The 6,000-nt window shown below is 39.2% G+C and overlaps 1 non-coding gene across 1 annotated transcript; it reads left to right on the top strand.

Annotated features, from left to right (window-relative positions):
• Positions 1 to 4,928: 4,928 nt before the first annotated feature.
• LOC115675365 (small nucleolar RNA R71) lies at positions 4,929 to 5,035 on the top strand. Its single transcript, XR_004005037.1, has one exon. It is a non-coding gene; the product is annotated as a small nucleolar RNA R71 (small nucleolar RNA).
• Positions 5,036 to 6,000: the final 965 nt, after the last annotated feature.

Genomic DNA, 6,000 nt, shown 5'->3' with positions numbered 1-6,000 from the left:
AGCACCGCAGGGCGGCAGAATATGCATTCTGCCCCATGCCCATGCGCATTGCTATCCCTACAAAACAGAAAATTCGTATCCACAAAAATTCTTTTTTTTTTTTTATTATTTAAAAAAAAACACAAAAACCAAACAAACACAAGAAATAGAAGATTAGAAACTTGGGTTGCCTCCCAAGAAGTGCTTGCTTTATAGTTCGCAGCCGAACTCTTCCCATGCTTCTAAGTAGGTGGAACCAAGGTGATGAAAGATGGTTGGGCATCGAAACCTCCTTCATAGTAATGCTTGAGCCTATGACCGTTCACCTTGAAAGTCTCCTCCTCCTCATTGATAATCTCGATGGCTCGAAAATGGAATACTTTGGTGATGGTGTAAGGACCGGTCCATCTAGATTTCAACTTACCTGGAAACAAACGAAGACGGGAGTTATATAATAAAACTTTTTCACCCACATGAAACTCCTTCCTTAAGATATGTCTATCGTGCCATCTATTTATTTTCTCCTTGTAAATTCTTGCACTTTCGTATGCATCACTGCGCATCTCTTTCAACTCATCCAACTGAAGTAATCTTTTCTCACCTATTGCCTGCATATCAAAGTTAAGTTTTTGCAAAGCCCAATATGCTTTATGTTCCAATTCAATAGGTAGATGACATGCTTTACCATACAAAAGTCGAAAAGGTGACGTACCAATAGGAGTTTTTGAAAGCAGTTCTATAAGCCCACAAAGCATCATCAAGTTTTCTTGCCTAATCCTTCCTATTAGTGTTCACAATCTTTTCCAAGATTCTCTTTATCTCCCTATTAGATATCTCAGTTTGACCACTAGTTTGGGGATGATAAGTAATAGCTACCTTATGAGTGACTCCATATTCATGCAAAAGTGACTCAAATTGTTTATTCATGAAGTATGTGCCTTGGTCACTTATAATAGTCTTAGGTGTACCAAACCGAGTAAAGATGTGCTTCGTTAAAAAATTACAAACAACCCTAGCATCATTAGACTGCAAAGCCACAGCCTCTACCCATTTAGACACATACTCACATGCAACCAATATGTAAGTGTTACCAAAAGAAGGTGGAAACGGACCCATGAAGTCAATGCCCCAAACATCAAATAATTCACACACCATTATATTGTTTAAGGGCATCTCATGCCTTCTAGATATGTTCCCAGTCCTTTGACACCTATCACAATGAGAAACATAAGCATATGCATCTTTAAAAAGAGTAGGTCAATAAAATCCACATTGTAAAACCTTAGCAGCAGTTTTGGTGGCACCATAGTGACCACCCGCCTCTCCATCATGACAATGAAAAAGAATGTTAGGGATTTTTTCATTAGCAACATAACGTCTAATAACTCGGTCAGCACATACCTTAAACAAATAAGGATCCTTCCAAAAGTAGTGTTTAACATCGGAGAGAAACTTCTTCCTTTGTTGATAATTCAAGTCAGGGGGGAAGATGTCACTTACTAAATAGTTCACAATATATGCATACCATGGAGTTTCGATTTTCAAGGAAAAGAGTGCTTCATCGGGAAAATCATCCAAGATCGGTACCTCATTACTAGGGGCATTCGGCAACCTAGATAGGTGATCGGCCACAAGGTTCTCGGTCCCTTTCTTGTCCTTGATCTCTAAATAAAACTCTTGAAGCAACAAGATCCAACGAATCAACCTTGGTTTCGCATCTTTCTTTGCCAACAAGTACTTTAAAGCTGCATGATCAGTATAGACAATCACTTTAGAGCCGATCAAATAAGAACGAAATTTATCAAAAGCAAAAACAACTGCTAAAAGCTCCTTTTTAGTGGTAACATAATTCAATTGAGATCCATTAAGAGTTCGGCTAGCACAATGTATGGCTCGAAAAATCCCATCCTTCTTTTGACCAAGCACGGTTCCAATGGCATAATCGCTAGCATCGCACATCAACTCGAAAGGCAAACTCCAATATGGTGGTGTCATTATAGGAGCCGAAATCAGCTTCTCCTTCAAGGTCTCAAATGCCTGCAAACACTCAGAGTTAAAATCAAACGTAGCATCTTTTTCAAGCAATTTTGTGAGTGGTCTTGCAATCTTGGAGAAGTCCCTTATGAATCGCCTATAAAACTCTGCATGTCCTAAAAATCCTCGAAGTAATTTCACAGAAGTAGGGGGTGGTAATTTGGAGATAACTTCAATTTTGGCTTGGTCCACCTCCATACTCCTAACAGAGATTTTATGGCTTAACACTATCCCTTCCTACACCATAAAATGACACTTCTCCCAATTTAGCATAAGGTTAGTCTCTTCGTATCTTTGTAACACCAAAGCTAAATTATGCAAGCATGAATCAAAAGATATGCCAAAAACAGAGAAATCATCCATGAAAATCTCAATGCATTTCTCTATCATGTCAGAAAAAATAGCCATCATGCATATTTGAAAAGTAGCAAGTGCATTACAAAGACCAAAATGCATCCTTCTATATGCAAATGTACCATAGGGACAAGTGAACATAGTCTTTTCTTGATCATCAGGTGCAATATGGATTTGGTTATACCCTGAATATCCATCCAAAAAACAATAATACTCACGCCTAGCAAGTTTTGCTAACATTTGATCAATGAAAGGTAAAGGAAAGTGATTGTTATGAGTGTCATCATTCAATTTTCTATAATCCATGCAAACTCGCCAACCCGTAACCGTTCTAGTTGGAATTAATTTATTATATTCATTGGTTAGAACAGTCATACCTCTCTTTTTCGGCACTACTTGCATGGGACTCACCCAATCACTATCATAAATTGGATAGATAATACTTGCATCGAGTAGCTTAATCACTTCGGCTTTCACAACTTCTTGCATTTTCGGATTGAGCCTCCTTTGTGGCTGGATGACCGGTTTGTATTGCTCCTTCATCAAAATTTTGTGCATGCAAATAGAGGGGCTTATTCCCTTTTATATCCGCAATGGTCCACCTAATCGCACTCTTATACTCTCTAAGCACTCTTAAGTAACTTCTCCTCCATCACTCCTGTCAAAAAAGAAGAAATAATCACTGGGTAAGAAACACCATCAAGGAAAGCATATTTTAAATGAGAAGGCAAGGGTTTAAGCTCAAGAGTTGCTGGTTCTTCAATGGAGGGTTTTGGCTTCTTTGCACTTGACTCCAACTCTTCAAATTTTGGTGCTTTCCATCTTGGGTATGGTGGACTTGCTTCTAAAAACTCCACGACCTCCCAAATTTCTTCATTTTCAGTCTTTTCCATTGGCCGAACCAAATATGCCTCTATAGGATCTTGAATTGCGGTTAATTTAAACAGGGTCTCCACTTCTCTATCTATGGTGTCCATCCTCAAGCAATTACTCGGTCCCTCGAGGTTTTTCATGGCCTTGAAGACATTGAAGGTGACTCGATCTTCTCCAACTTTAAGGATCAATTTTCCTTGTTGTACATCAATGAGCGCTCTTCCCGTGGCTAGGAATGGTTGGCCCAAAATGATAGGAACTTCATAATCCTCCTCTATCTCTAACACAACGAAATCCGCCGGGAAGATAAATTTATCCACCTTCACTAAAACATCCTCTACCACGCCTATTGGATATTTGATAGATCTATCCGCCAATTGTAGAGACACGGTGGTCGCCTTTACTTCCCCCATACCTAGTTTCACAAACACCGAATAAGGCATTAGGTTTATACTAGCACCAAGATCACATAAAGCTTTATTAAAGTAAGCATCACTAATATTGCATGGAATAGTAAAACTCTCTGGATCTTTTAATTTTGGTGGTAGCTTATTTTGAAGGATGGTCGAACATTCCTCATTCAACTTCACGGTCTCATACTCCTCTAACTTCCTCTTGTTAGCTAGGATCTCATTCAAGAACTTGGCATAACTTGGCATTTGAGTTAAAGCATCTACAAAAGAAATGTTAATCTGCAATTGTTTAAGATAATCTAAAAATTTTGAAAATTGCTTATCTTGCTTGTGTTTAGCTAGCCTCTCTGGAAAAGGAATAGATGGAACATATGGCGTTAGAGATGGCTTGCTCTTTAGAGGCTCATCCTTGTATTCGGTCTTGGTTTTTACTCCTTGCTTAGGTTCGGCCCTTTTCTCTTTTACTACATCCTCATCTTGGTTTTGCTTTCCAACTTTTTTTTTCCACTCCTCAATGTAATTACCTTTGCATTCTCTATGGGATTCCTCTCGGTATTGCTTGGTCATGCACCATTTTGTCTCTCATTAATTCTTTGTGCTAGTTGCCCCACTTGTTTCTCTATGTTTCGAATTGATGCTTCTTGATTGTGGAGTCTTACATCGATGCTTCTCATGAAATCTTGAGTGGTTTGAGCATGTTTTTCCATGGCTTGGGCTTGCCTTTCCATAGTTTGGGCTAGTTTGGCAACCAAATCCTCCAAGTTGGAATTCGACTTCTCCATGGGTGGTGGTGGTGCTCTTGGTCCTTGTTGATTTTGACCTCCCCAAGATAGATTAGGGTGATTCCTCCATCCCAGAGTGTAAGTGTTGGAATAAGGATTGGTTTGAGGACCCCTGTTAAAATTTGAAACAAAGTTAGCATGTTCAGAAGAGCTAGCATAAGGGTTACTTACTTGACAATCAGTGCTAATATGATTTCCACCACAAAATTCACAAGATACTCCTTTAGTTTTCAAAGAAGCAATCATTGTGCTCAATGCATCAAGTTTTGCATTCAAAGCCATATTAGTGTCAACTTCATGAACTCCACTTGGCCTCCGAGCTTGGTATCTCTCAGTTGGCCATTGGTGGCTATTGCTTGCCATCTCCTTGAGTAGATTAACAGCTTCTTCGGGTGACTTGTTTTGCAAAGTGCCTCCAGCAGCCGCATCTAGACTAGCCCGAACGGTGGGATGTGCTCCATTATAGAATGTGTGCACTTACATCCAAACTGGTAGTCCATGATGCGGGCATCTCCTTAGCAGCTCCTTAAACCTCTCCCATGCTTCATAAAAGGGCTTACCATCCATCTGCATAAATGTAGTAATATTGTTACGCATTTTGGCATATTTTGAGGGAGGAAAATACTTACTTAGGAATTTTTGAGCCAAGTCCTCCCAAGTGGTGATAGAGCCTGTAGGAAGAGAAGTCAACCAAGTCTTAGCTTTATCACGAAGAGAAAATGGGAACAATCTTAACTTAATGGCATCACCAGTAACACCATTGAATTTAACAGTGTCACAAATTTCAAGGAATGCTTCTAAGTGTAGATTTGGATCATCATTAGGTGATTCACTTAATTGCCCTGCATTTTGAAGCATTTGAATTAAGGATGGCTTAATCTCAAAATTGTTGGCTTGCACCTCCGGCCTCCTTATACTTGATTGTGCTCCTTGAATTGTTGGTGCAGCATAATCTTTCAAAGTCCTCCTTGGAGCTACGACTTCTTGAGCTTCGGCCATTGCAATGGGGATTGCTTATGCTTGCTCTCTTCTTCTCCTAAAAAAGGTTCTTTCAATCTCGGGATCAAACTCTTCAAGGTCTCCTTTTTGGCTTCGGGTCATGCGATGCTCCTCCCACTTTTTGTAGAGAGGTGAGTTTGGCCTGCAAAAGAAACAAATTAAAAACAAAATAAAGGCTAGTCTAAACCAAGAATCGCTCGATATCAATAGTAATTGGAAAATTATCAAAGCAATCCCCGACAATAGCGCTAAAAACTTGCTAGGTGAATTGCAAGCACACAATATCTACAAGTAATAAAGTGATGAGTGAGTATTGTTTCCACGAGGATTGTCTCTAATTATCCAATTACTTACCAAAGGTGATCAATCCAAAGAACTAGCTAACCAAGTCGAAAAGGCAAGTAAAAGGTGAACTAAACCAATTAAAGGATTTAAATACAAAAGAGCCGAAGCTTAAAGGATTCAAAAGCTAATTAAAATTGCAAAGTAGACCTAATCCAAAGCAAACCGAAAATTAACAAGGCAAATTATCAAGATTTTAACCAAGATCACAAAGCGTTGAGTAT

This window comes from Syzygium oleosum, unplaced genomic scaffold (genome assembly GCF_021117445.2).
Source record: "Syzygium oleosum isolate NSW1041296 unplaced genomic scaffold, Sole_v2.1 Sole_v2.28, whole genome shotgun sequence".
Lineage (NCBI taxonomy): Eukaryota > Viridiplantae > Streptophyta > Magnoliopsida > Myrtales > Myrtaceae > Syzygium > Syzygium oleosum.
Note: the sequence above shows the minus strand (reverse complement) of the source record. Positions and strands in the feature narration are given on the sequence as shown.